The following is a 15211-nucleotide window of genomic DNA, read 5'->3' on the forward strand; positions in this document are numbered from 1 at the left end:
TTTCTTTACAATGGTGTGTTAGTTTCTGCTTTATAACAAAGTGAATCAGTTATACATATACATATGTTCCCACATCTCTTCCCTCTTGTGTCTCCCTCCCTCCCACCCTCCCTATCCCACCACTCTAGGTGGTCACAAAGCACCAAGCTGATCTCCCTAAGCCACTAAGTTGTGAGGTGGTTTGTAATACAGCAAAAGCTAATCTATACTCTAATACGATTTGGTCAAGTGGGTGTATCCTTGAGAATGCAAGGTTGGTTCAGTATCAGCCAATCAATTCATATGATTCACTGTATTAGTTAAAAAAAAGGAGAAAATCATATCATCATTCTTTTTAGATAGAGGAGATAAAAAGCATCCCATGAGGTTCAAAATCTATTGGGTAGGGTAAATTTTATAAAACTAGATCCAAATAATAACTATCTTTCCTTGATAAAGGCTATATACCAAAAATACATGGCACATGTATACACTAACAAAAATTATTATACTACTAATTTTTTTTAAAAATTAGCATTTCCTTTAAGGAGAGAATTGAGATAAAGATTTCTAACATTACTGGTCTATTGGAACTGACCTTTTTGGAGCTGTGTATTGAGAGAAGTAGAAAGAGAGAGAAGGTTTAGAAGAATATAGATAAAAATGTCATATTTATAGATTGTTTTGATTATGTATTTCATTGGAAACACAGGAAAATCAATAAGCTATTAAATCTAAGAAAAGAGCTCAACATAGGGGCTGGAAAAAAATTAATACACCAAAATCAATTGTGTTCCTCCATAGCATCAATATCTAGATACAATACAAGATGAATTTACCATAGTAACAAAACCTATAGAGAGTATGGGGTTTCACCTAATAAATTATGCAGAAAACCTTCATAATGAAAACTTTATTAGAGGACACATGAGTAAAAGAAATATATATCACAGGTATGGATGAGATGACTTGCTATAAAAATATAAATGTCCTTATATTAATCCATAAAATTAAATGCAACTGTAATAAAAGGCCAAGCTTTTTTTTTTTTTTTTTTTTGAGGGACAGCATAAAAAAGTGATTCTAAAATGTATCTGGGGGACTTCCCTGGTGGCGTAGTGGTTGAGAATCCGCCTGCCAATGGAGGGAACATGGGTTCAATCCCTGGTCCAGGAAGATCCCACATGCCACGGAGCAACTAAGCTGGTGCACCACAACTGCTGAGCCTGCACCCTAGAGCCCACGAACCACAACTACTGAAGCCCACGAGCCTGGAGCCTGTGCTCCGCAATAAGGGAAGCCACTGCAATGAAAAGCCTGTGCACCACAACAAAGAGTAGCCTCCTGCCCCACCCCTCGCTGCAACTAGACAAAGCTCACACGCAGCAATGAAGACCTAATGCAGCCAAAAAAAAAAAGAAAAAGAAAAAAAAAGAGCAGATTGCTCTATCTCTTATAAAAAAATTAAAATAAAATAAAATAAAATGTATCTGGAAGAATAAAGTTCTCCATACAGCTAAGGTAGTTTTGAAAAATAAGCTCAAAATGGAGAATGTGCCCTATACATTAAGATATATTGGGAAGTCATGATAGATAAGAACTGTGTGATGCCCTTGGAAGAAACGGCAAACAAGAAAACAAATCAAACAGGTGGCCTAGAAATAGAGCTATATACAGATAGGAAGTTGGCACATGAAAGAGATGGAATCATAGTCCAATGGAGGAAGCTGAATTACAGCTTTTGGGGAAACAGTCTCATTTTAAAAAGAGATATGAGACTGGATCTTAACCTAGTGATATCACTTATGTTGTACCCAGTCCTATATAGCTCACCTAATCTTCACAAAAAAATCCACAAGGCATAAACTATTATCCTCATTTTACAGATGGAAAAACTGAGGTATGAGAGATAAAATGACTAGCCTAAGAAGTACATGGTGGAGCTGGAACTTAAACCCCACAGAAATCATTCTATTAACCATTATGTTATATAATTCCACCTAATGTACAAAACTAAAATACAACAGTTTTAATATCTAAATGTGAAAAATAAAATCTAGAGAGAATAAAAGAAATTGCAAGGTAATATATTTGTGATTTCAGGGTAAGAGATGAAATAGATCTTTGAAAAATAAAGAAGCATACATTGTATGAAGCAAAAGTGATGAATTTAACTATATTAAAATTATAAATTTATTAATATAAAAAATCTGATTTAAAAAAATGGGCAGAAGAGCTGAATAGACATTTTTCCAAAGAAAACATACAGATGGCCAACAGGCACATGAAAAGATGCTCAACATCACTAGCCATCAGGGAAATGCAAATCAAAACCACAATGAGAGATCACCTCACACATGTCAGAATGGCTATCATAAAAAAGAACAAAACGAACAAGCCTTGGCGAGGATGTGGAGAAAAGGGAACCCTGGTACACTGTTGGTGGGAATGTTAACTGATGTAGCCACTAGACGGGTGGGATAGGGAGGGTGGGAGGGAGACACAAGAGGAAGAAGATATGGGGACATATGTATATGTATAGCTGACTCACTTTGTTATAAAGCAGAAACTAACACACCATTGTAAAGCAACTATACTCCAATAAAGATGTTAATAAAAACAAAAACAAAACAGAACAACCATATAATCCAGTAATTCCACTCCTGGGTATATATCTGAAGAAAACAGAAACACTGATTTGAAAAGATGCATGCACCCACATCCAGTGTTTATAACAGCATTGTTTACAATAGCCAAGATATGGAAGCAACCTAAGTGTCCATCAACAGATGAATGAATAAAGAATGCGTGCCATATATACACAATGGAACACTGCTCAGCCATAAAAAATGATTAAATTGTGCCATTTGCAACAACATAGATGGACCTGGAGGGTATTATGCTTAGTGAAATAAGTCAGACGAAGACAGATACTGTAATGATATCACTTATAAGTAGAATCTAAAAAATAAGACAAATGAATGAAGACAACAAAACAGAAACAGATTCACAGATATAGAAAACAATCTAGTGGTTACCAGTGCGGAGAGGGAAGCGAGAGGGGCAAGATACAGACTGGGAATTAGGAAGTGCAGACAACTATGTATAAAATAAATGAGATACAAGGATATATTGTAGGGCATGGGGAATATAGCCAATATTTTATAATAACTTTCAATGGAGCATAATCTATAAAAATATCGAATCACCATGTTGTACACCTGAAATTAACATAATATTGTAAATCAATTGTACTTTAATAAAAAATTAGAATTTTATGTACAATAAAGGATACCAAAGTCAGACTGAAAAACAGTTGATGGGTAGAAGACATATACATTATCTAAAACCCAATAAAGGACTCAACATCTGAATACAAAAACTTCTGCATCTCTAAAGACACTGAATACTCAATAGAAAAATGAGCGAAGGTCATGATAGGCAATTCATAGAATGGAAAACATGAATAGCAAGAAAGCATATGAAGACCTAACTTTTCTAGAATCAGAGCAATGCAGAATTAAAACACCTTACTTCCTATGAATCCACACATGCCAAATTTCCAGAAGTTAAAATGCAAATTATGCCGTGGAGCAACTACGCCTGCGCACCACAACTACTGAGCCTGCGCTCTAGAGCCTGGGAGCCACAACTACTGAGCCCGCGCGCCTAGAGCCTGTGCTCCACAACAAGAGAAGCCACTGCAATGAGAAGCCTGCGCACCACAACGAAGAGTAGACCCCTCTCGCTGCAACTAGAGAGAGCCTGAGTGTAGCAACGAAGACCCAATGCAGCCAAAAATAAATAAATTGATTACTTTTTAAAAATGCAGATTAACAGCATGTGGTGACAAAAGATATGGCAAGAGAAAAATTCCAAGTATTGCTGGTGAGGGAAAATGGTACAGCTATTCTGGGGAGGAATCTGTGAAATAAGGCATATATATGACTTCTACCTCAGCCATTCCACGGCTGCACTGTTACTCTGCACTGTTACTCAAGGGAACATGTGGAAAGAGTGTATTAATGCTTTATGGTGGACATAAAGTGTTGAAAATAGCCTAAGTATGTATCACCAGGGTAATGGATAAGCAAAACATGGTATTAACATATGGTGGAATATTAGACAGTGGCCAGAAGCAATAATTTCTATGAAGCAACATAGACAAATTTTAAAACAATAATTTTGTGTAGAAAAAATAAAAGAATAGGATGTGATTTTTAGTCGATACTACTTTTGCAAAAATTAGAAAATACAAAACAATTCGGTATTTCAAATATATACATATGTTTAAAATAACTATGAAAGGTGAGTTGGGAAATTACATATTAAATGGCCCAAATGGTGCTATATAGGGGAAAATAAAGGAAATAAATCTGGCAGAGGAACATTGGGGCCAAAACCAATCTTAAAAGTATTAGAAAATAGAGTGACCATACACACTGATGATAGAGTGACATGAACTGAGGCATATGGTCCCTTTTGAGTAAATGCCTTAAATACAACTAAAAAAGTAATGTCATAAGATTTACAAGCACTATAAAAATATTTAGCATTATTGCAGTAGATAGTAGAAATATATAACCTTTCAACTTAAATAAAAACAAGACTGATGAAATATCATCTTTGTTCTCAAGTCATCCATGCAAAGGAAGAAATAATAAATCAGCTTTTAAGATAGAATTTTTTACAATGAGAGATAAAAAAACAAAGAAAAAGAAACCCTGTTTATCCCATGAAGGGAGAAAAAAACAATTTGAAAAGTCAGAGTAGAACTCTCTGAGGACAACATTTAACATCAATTTTTGTAAAACAGAATTTTAAGAAGCTGGTTTTGAATTGTTTATAGAGTTTCTAATTAGCATGCTGAGGAAATACAGGGTCCATCTTAATCCAGAAGCAAATAAAAAGTTCTGACTCTTAAAATTCTAGGCTCTAGAGTAGGTGCGTGCTGGTGTGCTGGTGTGCATGTATGTGTGTGTGCACATTTGCTGTGTGTTTTCAATAAACTCAAGAGTACATAACGGTGTATGTTATTACATTGTAACAATTCTTAAGCAAGTCTAACTGAAGGTCAGTAGCAAACAAGTAGATGCCGCTTAGTGGCCCCCCAAACTCTCAGGTAATGTGCAGATCTGGCTTGGCAATCATGTTCTGCTTTTAGACATAATGCATTTTTATGTTCTTGTTAGCATTGAAAGACTAACTTGAATATTCTGCAACTGATGAAATGGACAACAGAGCAGTAACCTAGAGTTTACAAGTATTTGGGGCAGTAAAACTTTAGTTCTAGATTTAACTTGGATTTTAGTCCTAATTTAACTTGGATTTTCTACAACACATTTTTTTTCTATAAACTGGAGGTATATACCACCATAATCCTAAAAAACCTGTGACTTAGGGCTTCAGGGGTCTAAGCCTTCTCTCTAAGTGACTGAAAGGTACAACTGGATATTAGACCCGTCTAAAAATTGTCCTTTTCTGCCCTCACATACAAGGGTTCAGCTTGATTTTTGGATAGCTGTCATTAAAAAAAAAAAAATGTGCAAAGAGCTAATGCCTTTTGCTACAAGACAAAACCATTTCTCCTGGACATGCAGGAATAGGAGGCAATGCCATGTGTTGGAAGCATGCACATATTTTATGATAGATATTAATCTGGAGGTTAACAGCTAGGTGCTCTGGTTGAAGTAGTTTATTTCAAACATACATATAATGTTAACCCACTTTGTAACAAAGCCTTCAACATTTCATATGCAGATTCTTTTTTCTTTCTAGTTTAAGCCCAAGGAAATCCCTATAAATCTTGTCACCAAAGAGAAAATATAAAGAATTCATAAGATTAAACAGTTCTTATCAATTGTATAAGAAACTAGAAATGTACTAACTAGACAAAAATGTAGATGTCTAAGAGAACGTCCAACAAACAGAAAAGTAGAGGACTGCACTGAGATTGCAATCCTGAGAAAAATACATTATTTCTAAATGAAGAAGTAAAAGGAGATAGTATAAATTGAAGCCAGAAGAAAAATTTAAAACCTACAAAAATACGAGTCAATACAAAGTTAAAAACCCATTAATTTTACTATATACCCAAAGGCTTCACAAAAGATCTCATGAATATCACAAATTAAAATAAAACAGACAAAAGCCAGAAATATTGTTTTCCCCAAATTGTACTACTACCTGCTTATTGCTTCAGTGGTAAGAAGAAAAATTATCTTCAAATAGTTAAATTGTATACCTACTTATATTTTAACTCTTAGGTGGATTTGTTATATAATATATATGATCTTTAAAGAAAACTTGTTGATTGTTTATTTTGGCATCTGTTAGGAAATTCCTATTTAATTAGATAAATCTCCTTAGATAACTCTTAAATAAAAATAGATGCAAATATAGTATGTTTCATATCATTCATTTTAGACCTCTGAGAGTTGGAAAAGCTCAACCTGGAGAAGAAACTAATTTTATTGAGGGAAGAAACTACTTTCCAGTTTAGAAGAGGAGGGATTATCCCATTTCTGTAGAGGAAGCAATCAGGAAGATACAAAAAGAATGATCCTTGCCTAGTGCTAAGGCCAGAACTACTGTGAATATTGTACCAGATCTTGTAAAAACAGCCACTGTGCTGGCACTCACAGGCCTGGGTCATGGTGTGTTTAACAATAAAACTTTGTTCCAAAGGATGGAACTCCTTTGGGCCGAAAAGCTTTCACCTGCATTACTGCATTAACCTCACTGTTTTGTTATGGGAAATGTGTTTATTTTTTGAAATGACATTGAAATATATCCTTAAAAGAACACTTTAGGTCTCAACAAGATTCTCTTCTCTTTCAGCCAACACATTACCTTTTAGAAATCAACAGTTTACTACTTTCTTTAAATCATCACATTTCAAAGCTGTAGCAGCTAATAAATGTTAATATGATTTTTCCAAAACTGCAATCTCCCTAAATTTCTATGCTGTCTTCTTTATCCTGTCTTTTCAAGGTAAAGGTATCTTTCCAGTTTTCTTAGCATTATCAGGATTATGGATTTTGTTCATTGTTAAAGTTCGTTATTTATGGACATAAGTTAATGTAAATGCAAAAATATCTCGTATTATTCACAAGCTGGCTGACTTAAATCACTCGCTCTTAAAACAACTTTACTGCTCTCCAATCTGTTCAAATGCACGGAAATATAAATTCAGGATGATGTGGCTTCTCTGCAATGCTTTCTTTTCAGGCTGCAGTCTACATGACAGCGTTATATCTTATCCTTGCTGCTGCTGTTGTTCAATCTATAAAATCTCTCTTGAAGACCCCCAAAACAGCTTGTAATTTAAACTTTTACTTTTGGTGACTCACTGTTTTCAAATTGCCATCTCTGACCATATCCCCCTTCCAGGGGAATTTATGCAGACTCTTAACCCATAACTGCTTTACTCTTTACCTCTATTTCTGGGTTCTTAAATTAACTGTTACATCAGTGTGCTTCATTACTCAAATTATTTTTTCTTAGGATCTTTTCCTGGAAGTAAGTTCCTGCTATTTTTGACAAGCAAACATTTGACTTCTGAAAGAATTCTTATGGAAATGGGTTTATATCCCAAATGCACCACCAAAAATCTTTGTGACCTTGCATAAACGTCCCTTACCATTTCAGGTGCTATCTTTACTTGACTCCAAAGTGAACTGATTAAAACTATAAGCATCTAGCTGTTATGCACTTTTGTCTCAGTTTGGTCAGTGAAACTCTCAAAAATCCATCAGATTTTCATTATTTTTATCATTAGCCTGTTTGTATAAAATAAGTTACCATTTATGGAGCCAGTGTTCTCCTTTATTCCGGCATCCAATCATTGTAAATATTTCTCATGGACACATTCTTAGAAGGCCTATGAATAACCTGGCCTCTTACTGATTCTCCCTTTTGGAGTCTTACTAGCCAGACTTCCCCAATAACTTTCAGAGAGAGTTTTCCCCCTTTCTGGGTCTTCTTTTTGACTTCTATACGCCATAGAACTTTCAAAAGTCATCACACCAATACTAATATTACCACATACCCTCCAAAAAGCTCCAAGCTGTTTATGCCTATTCATTAAGTTAATACTTTATCAAAACTTGTCCAATTAAGTAGTTTTAGCACAGACATTTTACACATTTTAGCACAGACATGCTCTGTTTAAGGCTGACAGATCCATTAGGAATTAACTTTCTGGTACATTTTCCCTCTGACATTTTCCTCAACTGGGTTTCCTCATAACTGAGCCATCAGTTATCTCTTGCCTATAGAAAGGCAGATAAGAGAAAAGAAAGCTAAGTGAGAAAAGATATGTAAATAGACTAGCACAATATTGGACACATAATAAGTATTCAATAAATGATAGCAAGTATTCCTACCCTTATCCTCACATTAGTTTATATGTATTAAAAACTGATTACTGGACTCAACTCTTACTTCCATTGCTCATTAGATCCTCACAGAAACCTTGGAGGAAGCGAGGTTTTATCCCCATTTTACAGGTTGGGAGACTGCAGCCTAGAGGGCTTAAGTACCTTAACTGAAGTCATATAGTCAAGAAATAAGCCTGTATTTGTCACAATCACTTGCCCATGCTTTGATGTGACACCACCACCCATCATTTACCCAGCTTCACCAAGGTACTACTAAATTTTTTACTCTTATTCTCTTCTCTTTGCTTCATACTGCCATTGTCACCAGCCCACTCAAATTCACTTTTAATTTTCCAATGTTAATGAAGCGAGTAGAAGGTGGAAATTGAGGTTAAAGGAGGAAACTTTAATGTTATTCAAGGATGACTTCATCTTAACTTCCAGCCTTCGTCTACCCATTCTCTGCTCCAGTCACACGCAGAGTATTTGCTATTTCTTCCATAAGTCTTGACTTGCCTTGTCTTTATGCCACTTTTCTTTTCTCCATTTGCAATGAATCTCCCTTTCCCTTGGTTCTTCACCATTTCTTACTCCATACTCTCCATTAAAATTCAAATCTACCTTTAAAGCCCACCTCATATACCAGTTCTGTCCTGCAGTCTCCTGGATCTGCCAAGTCAGAACTAACCACTTGCTCCTCCGTGCTCCTGCAATGGCAATGATGTTAGAAGGGCGAGTGATTTTACAGCTCGCTCACCACCTGCGGGAAATATGTCCTATTTGCCCTTCCACATCCTTTCTCCACCCAACTCTATATGGATGGCTTGCATGGCCTATCTTAGTAAGTGTCCTTGCTCTGGCTTCTGTTTGGCTCACCAATGAAGAGAACCAATAGAAGATTGTAGGGAATGAAGGAGGGGAGTGAAGTTAGGGTATTAATTCTTGCCAAATTGCTGGGAGTCGGCCGCATCCCCCAACTAATGTATAGTGTTTCTCTGTGGGGCGTCACAGCATCTTTGGGGAGGACTCTCTCTCCAGCAAGGCTTCCTTTCTCTTTCATCTCCTATAAAGTAGCCACACTTTTACTGAACCCAGGGCACTACACTATCTCTTGATTCTCTACATTGGGCTCAATTTATCCTTACTGATGTACCCCTGATTTCCTGCTGAGACCCTGTCTGATGAACTTCGTAATATGCTCTTCTAAGCTGTTAATTTTACAAACCACATTATTACACTTATTAGAAGAATGTCTTCAGGACGTTGTCAGTAAGCTCTGATTGATGATAATGGTAAACAGCTAGAATTTATGGAACATAAAGTATGCTTTGGTTACTCTCGAGTACACCGTGTGCATTATTCTAATTAATTAAAATCACTATTAGCTAAGCAAGGCACACAGATGCTAAGAGGTTCCCAGAAGTAACTTGCTCGTGGTCACTCCAGTGTCTCAGTAGTGTTTAGGACTCAGATCTGTCCAAAGCCTAAACCTTAAGCTCTAGGTCTAAGCAGTGGGTCTCCAACTTGAGTATGCATCAGCATCACCAAGAGAGCTTGCTGAAACAGGTAGTGGGCCCACCCCCAGAGTGTCCGAGTCTGTAGGTCTGGAGCAGGGCCCAAGACTTTCATTTCTAAAAATTCCTACGTGCAGCTGATGTGCTGGTCTGGGTACCAGACTTTGAGAACCACTAGTCCAGGCATTTTAGGTCCAGAATTTCAGGTGTTAGAATAATTTTCTGGTTGATAAATGTCCAAAAAAAAAAAAAACACTGCATTTTTCTGTTTGTAAGGAGGTAATACATTCAATCTTAAAGAGTCAATAATGGGGCTAAGTATTTAAGAAAGAAGAGTTATTCTCCAGGAAGATGGGAGGAGATGGACATTCTAAGGACAGGAATGCCCTTTCAGGAAACTTGCAAAGGGAACAGAAAAATAACATAGTAAGATTCTGCTATCCAGTGTTCACAGAACATGAGTGGGGTACTCTTGACGGTAAAATGGGAAGCCAACTTTTGCTCACCATATACATACCTTATTCAGTACAAATGTTTATTAAGAATCTCCAAAAGCTAGACACTAGGCATCAGGGCTACACTGATAGAGCAGATAAAGTGCCTGGCCTCAGGGAGCTTGTGCTTCAGATGATGTACATCAGCTAGATAGACTGAATGATGGATACTATATTGGGTTCACACTTCGTCTGAAGAAAAAAATATATCCATAGACGTGATCCAGGAGTCAAATGGCAAAAGACCTAGCCTCAAAGTGAGTGTTAATTTCATTAAATGGTAGGTAAAAATTATTTTATATGCCGAGATAGGCTCTGCTTAAAAGACACACTATTCCTCCAAACGTATTACACAAGCCAGCTTATGAACCTGTGACTTTTTCTAGGAGAAATGATGCCTTCTTTCCCAAGAAGGGAGCGGTAGGGGTCGGGGTGGAAATAGTTTCATCATCAGAGGCACAGTCTCACTACTACTGCTCAGCCCCAATTCGCAACCTTCTGAATGGTTTCCAGACTAAGTAATTTAGCAAAGTGATGAAGAAAAAAATGGCCCATTAATCTTATGATGCGTGTTATAACTTAACTTTGGGTTTAGCATAGGAAAAACATTATTTGCATTGATTAGAAATATGCTTTATGGCTGCATATATTATTCACTCTGAACATTCTAAAATTATTAGCTGGGTTGACATGATGAACTGCACAGGAGTACTTCTAGATGGCATCTCAATGTCATCTGTTACTCACATCATATAGGTCTAGGAATCAATATGTATTTTACTCAATATGAGATCTTATTCCAAACACCAAAAATATGCCTGTTTTTATTCGATGGTTATCATCATGAAACTACCAGCTAAACATCATTTAGAAAATTCAAAGCAAGTAAATTACTGTATTAACTGTCCAACTATGATTATGACTTTCCTCCACTTACAGCTGAACCTAATATAATGATCTGGTCAGTCTGACTAGGAGGATTTATTCATTAATTTACTCAAATGTTCTGAGGTATAGTTTGAAGGACTTAAATTATGGTCTGGTTTGTAGGATCCAACAGTAAGGGTGCAGGTTTATCTCCTACAAGCTCTGTGACCTTGCCCAAGTGACTTAGCATCTCTGAGCCTCACTTTCCTAATCTGTAAAATGGAAACAATAATAGAACCCAAGTTGTAAAGCTGAAGGAAAAAAAGTAATATGGTAATGTATTTTGGCACGAAAGAGCAGTTACGCTGATGGTCATTATTTGTGAATACTGTTGCTAAGATTATTGAAAACCTGTTGTGTGTTAGGTGCTGTTCAAGGACTAGAATTTTAAGACTGTTCTTCACCTTTATCCCAGTTTTACCTGCAAAGTTCTGCCATGCACTGGAAAAACATACTGGTATTTCTAGGGAAGGGGACCACTCAGGTGACATTTTTGTTTCACCAGGTATATAAAGTATACAAAGGTTATAGTGTACCTTTTAAGTCCTTTGGACGTCTAGTTACCTTTCACTAGAATGATTCTAGTAGATCCTGATAGATACCTGAGACAAGGTCAGGTCAGTGATGTTGGTACCTTTTCTGGCTTAAGAGCATAGGGCAGAAACACAGGAAGACAGGTCTTCCTTTTCCACTCCTGTTACTAAGAACCCTCTCGAATAATGACAATCTGAAACAGATCACTACATTGTTGCATGTTGCAGACTCAAAGCAGTGTACACAGCAAAGAGCACTGGCCTCCATTATACTTGCATTTCACTTGAGATTCACTTTTCTAGACCGTGGAGAAAGCAGATGTTTCAACACTTTCCAGGTACTGGAATATTACAATCTGATGGCAATCTCCACCACTGCATGTTTGATCACACTATTCCCTGCAAATGGAATGCTGTTCCATCAAGGTCAGATTGACCAGTGCAAATACCTGATTTTATCATACGGTCAGAACCAAATTAACTTACTGAAATTCTGCCCAGCTCAGGGTCTACCTTCTCTGTGAAACCTCCTGTGAGATCCCAAGTTACAAACAACTCTATCTTCTTCAGAAGACATTGTACACTATATAAATAGTAATTTACATATAAATATATGTATATGTGTGTGTATTTCTTTGTTACATTAAGTTATAACTCCTGTGGTTTCTCTTCTTAACTAAACTGGACCCCCTTATCATCACAGTGGCCATGTACATCATTGTATCCTCCAAAACATCCAGATAATAATATCATGGATTCAGTATATAGTTGTTTAATAGAAAACAACTAACCACTGCAGAATACTAGTGTCTCTCAAGGTGTGTTCAGTGGATCATAAATCCTATGAGACAGTCCATGAAGGAAAAGATTTCAAGTAAATTTGGGATCTGTTGTCCACTACATCTCCTTATCAGAGACTCATAATTCACAAGACTCGTAAAAAGCTCTGTAGCCAAAGAAACTGTTGACTTAGTTTGACCCAGTATTTCTCTTACAAGAGTATCAGTTCTGGAGGTCAAGGACATTTTCCACCTCTAATACAACATCTCTACTGCCTAGTAGAGTGCCTGGCACTTAGTAGACACCTAATAAATATTTGAATAAGTTTCAACATACATTCCCCTTTTAAGCTATAGAAGAAAAACATAGTATATAGTAGATTTTGATTGGGGAGAATAATCATATGAATAGATAAATTCACACAAATCATTTTAAATGATTTTTTTCCCACAAATCTACACAATTGCACATTTAGTGGTGATAGTAAACGAACTACATTTGCTTCTGAAAACTTGCTAAGAAGCATGGCTACTAAAAACTACAACTTGAACCCAGAACAATTGATTTAGTTCATTGGTCCCCACTCCTTAGCACTTTTAATATAGAAGAAAATAGACGCATATATTTCTTTTCTGCCATAATATGACATCATATAAGGAATGCTATTTCATTAGCTAGAAATAAGATTTGTTTTTGTTATTTTAGTACATTTGATCACATAAGAATAATTCTAGATTTTTTCCCCTCCTATGACTCTCATAGCATCCCCATCTAAAATAGACTTTGGAGATTTAGATCAAATGTCATATCAATTGTCCTAGACTGCTTACTACGTGCTTTCACTATAGATTTTAATGTCAATAGAGAAAGGAGAAGGAAAAGTCAGAGGGAAATGAAACAGGTGTATGCAACACCCCTCTCTACTACCGACATTTCTCAGAATTCTGGGGGAAGTTGCATCTATAAGTGGAAAGTTTTTCACCATGTAACTCACGGTGGTTGAACTTCTCATGAAGAATTTTTTTTTCACTACTGAAGAAAAATATGTTTGATTTTACCATAATTGAAAAGTTCTCCTGTTTCTACTTCTGAGGTTTGCCCTCAAGACTACTGTTTACCTAATGGAAGTGACTCCTATGCATGGAGGAAAAAGTACACCATTTGAAGGAAAAGCTAAAGGAGTGATATTCAGGTAGCTGCTCATTCCACCAATGAAAACATACACATAGATTTTCCACTTTACACCTCATTTTCCACCTTATTTTCATGATTTTGAAATGAATATGTAGGGTCTGATGAGTTTGTCAATAGTCTATAATTATTAGTGTTATTAAAATAGAATACAAATGATAAGCCATATGTAAAAATGCTGTGTGAATAAACTGCTATACCCCAAATAATACAAATGAGTGAATGGCAGTAAATGCTAAGAGGGATTAACAACATAAAGGATATTAAAAAAATGATGACCGTATTTCATATTTATGTGTCTTTTTCTCTCTCACTCTTTTTTTTTTCTTTTTTTGCGGTACGTGGGCCTCTCACTGTTGTGGCCTCTCCCGTTGCGGAGCACAGGCTCCGGACGCGCAAGCTCAGCGGCCATGGCTCACGGGCCCAGCCGCTCCGCGGCATGTGGGATCTTCCCGGACCGGGGCACGAACCCGCGTCCCCTGCATCGGCAGGCAGAACACTCAACCACTGCGCCACCAGGGAAGCCCTTCCCTCTCACTCTTACTCAACTCCTAAATAACTAAGAGAATATGCTCACAAATGGTAAGCATGTTTTGGATGTTCGATGTGTGTTTGTGGGAAAGAACAAAAAAAAACTGCCTCAATTAGGTCAAATATCATACAAGAGATGAATGAGATTAGAGATGGGATTGGGATTTGTGTTAGTTACTCAATAGCTAACCAATCACAGATATGACAGTGTAGTGCAATATGCAAATATACTTTTAAACAACTTCTCTTAAGTTATCTACTGTCTGTAAAGACAATCACACTCAACTGCTCTGCACTTAACCCCAGAGCTTGAGTTAGAATCCGTTAGAAATAGGTACACGTTTCATTGCTTTGGCAACATTTACATGGCTCTGCATCAGGCAATACAACTGCTAAGATCACACTCTGGGAATTCAGGAAAGGCTAGTGTCCAGTTCTGGTCGTTCTACCACCCTACTGTGATCTAGGATAAATTCCTGATTAAAAAAAAAAAAAAAAAGAAAAACCCTGAAGATGCTGAAACAGTATTTCCTACTTCACAGGGTCGTCATGGGGATAAAAGGTCATTAGGATAAAGTGCCTCTCACCCAGGAAACACTGATAAATGCTACTGATGCTACCATCATCATCATCATGACCGATCAAGAACATATTGCCACATGGAAATTCAACATTCCCTGGGCCATTCACAGCTTTCCTTTAAAGGACTCATATTCTATGTGGGGTCTTAACACCTTCAAATAACAGAAAATACAAGTCTTTAGCCTTTTTTTCTGTAGCTAATTTTGGCATCTTTCACCTCTGTCCACTTAAGTGTTGGTTTAGCATATTCTTGTCACACAAAGAAGCTACTTCCCAAAGAGAGGAACAACGGGTCAAGT

Source organism: Stenella coeruleoalba (assembly GCF_951394435.1).
Source record: "Stenella coeruleoalba genome assembly, chromosome: 9".
NCBI classification, from domain to species: domain Eukaryota; kingdom Metazoa; phylum Chordata; class Mammalia; order Artiodactyla; family Delphinidae; genus Stenella; species Stenella coeruleoalba.